Source organism: Poecilia latipinna, unplaced genomic scaffold (assembly GCF_001443285.1).
Source record: "Poecilia latipinna isolate Pla-1442-1.1 unplaced genomic scaffold, P_latipinna-1.0 Scaffold242, whole genome shotgun sequence".
Taxonomy (NCBI): domain Eukaryota; kingdom Metazoa; phylum Chordata; class Actinopteri; order Cyprinodontiformes; family Poeciliidae; genus Poecilia; species Poecilia latipinna.
The window spans coordinates 32,935-34,977 of NW_015112858.1; the positions used below are offsets into that span (position 1 = coordinate 32,935).

The window sequence follows — 2,043 nt, forward strand, 5'->3', positions numbered from 1 at the left end:
ACACCTTAGCAGTGAAACTCAGACTCTACATTCAGCATATAACTTTAACTCAGAAATGATTAAACAAATGTCGTCTGCTGCTTTTTCTCCACAATATTAAACCACAGGTATTTCCTTATTGTTGTCGACTTGCAGCCTGATAGCCTGATAGTTTTATATGTGACAACGTAAGTACTTGTTGGTATTTATTAACAGGTGCTTTCCCTGATCAGCAGTTTCCTTGTTAAAGCCTGAAGTTTGCAGTCCATTTCTTGTTTTAGGCTCTGTGTCAATGTTTTCTGTCAAAATGTCTCCATCCACAGAGTGGTCAGAAAAAATCATAACAGGTTTCAGGTTTCTTCAAAAATAACATCTCTGTGTTCAGTTACTTAGTTTGTAATGTTTAACTTTCATAATGTAAAATTTACCTTCTACCTACCGATCCAGCAGGAAAACAGACTTTGCTTAAATGTGTTTCCTTTAGTGAAAACACATGCAGATTACTTACTTACTGAACTGTACATTAGGAACATTACTTATTGCACAAAGCTCCACGTTTATGAAAAAGTCTATATTGGTACTGGAGGGATCAGTAAAAATTGAAATTCTAATGGGTCAGGTAACCTGGCTACGTAAGCTTTTCAGATGGAACTATTATTTATGCAGAAACAATGTGTCTTTCTTTTAAGGGCCACCACTTTATTACAGTGTGGAATTCCCACACTGTAATAAAGCAGAAAACTGTCATAATTTGGTTTAGGTGAGGTGAGAGAAGACGCAGGCAGACCCAAGATGAAGGTGATGATGATTTAATGAAGAAATAATCCAAATGAACAGGTTTCACAGAGAGCAACAGGGAAGATAGGGATGTACACACGACAGCACAGGGAAACAGACTGGTAACACGACAAGGATCCGACAAGAGACAAAGACAACAGGTGAACTTAAATACACAGGGAGGGTAATCAAGGAATGAGACACACCTGGAAAGCAATCAACGGGGAGGCCAGGACTGAGACTCACAGGGAAACAGGACTTAACACAGAAAATCTCAAAATAACTACACAAAAAAACACAGATCACAACAAAAACAAACTATGATTTTGCAGACAAGCAATAAAAACATCTACAGTTGATTCCGACGGAGTCGTACTGGTCATAAAAAAATAAAATGTGAGTGGGGGTAGACCAGGTGAGACAGTTTAGGAGGTAATTATCAAAAGCAACTATTTTAGTTGCATACTGTTTATTCTAATGTTAACACTAAAATTAATTCACAGGAAATAGTTCAATGGACGAATATTTTGAGACAAGAATTACAAGTTCAAATTATGTGAATGCTGCTGTAAACTTTTACTTGGCTAAAAATAAAATTCAGCTTTTGTGTGTAATGAACATGCAGTTGGAGTGAAAATAAGAGCACTCTATTTGGTGAAACTCTAACAAGTTTCTCTAACAAGTTTCACCATAGAGAGCGACTATGTCATTTTGAAATCCATCTGACATGAAGTACAACAAACCAAGAGAAGAACAGACACATCAGGCTACTGGTCACTAATGATGAAACAACACAAATTCAAAACATGTTAATATAATCCGTAGAAATGCTCTAGCTAGTTTGCCATTTGTTGCCAAGTGACTGATGATGACGCTGGTGACAAGCTTTACCCAGAATGCACCTGGAGACAATAAGGACGATTCATTTGTAGTTTTGTGTGTCATAAAGTTAAATATAAGAGTGAAAATAAAGCCAGTCATGTGGCACAACATTTTATTAAATTTATTCAATATTTTACATCCACTATGTCACTAAAATCAGTCAGTCTGGTAAGGTTTTTAGCAACCATGAGTCAACAATGGGGTACCCTACTATATAATATACTAGGGTATTATACACAGTTTTCATCATGAGGGGTTTGTCCTTTACTGTTCTTATGAGATTTTATAAAGAAAATTTGGATTCCTGTTATGTTCTTTTTTCTGTAGGTCCAGGCCGCGGGTATGTGTAACCCCTACCCTAACTTTTGCTCCTTCCGTGATGTCAAGTCACAAATATGTTACAAT

General features: G+C 36.6%; 1 long non-coding RNA gene across 1 annotated transcript in view; it reads left to right on the plus strand.

The window, feature by feature from the left end:
* The first annotated feature begins 1,947 nt into the window (after positions 1-1,947).
* The window catches only part of LOC106947453 (uncharacterized), an 8,245-nt gene continuing 8,149 nt past the window's right edge, over positions 1,948-2,043 (plus strand). Inside the window, exon 1 of the long non-coding RNA XR_001424993.1 lies at positions 1,948-1,978. This is a non-coding gene — a long non-coding RNA (uncharacterized LOC106947453). The remainder of the gene's footprint in view (positions 1,979-2,043) is intronic.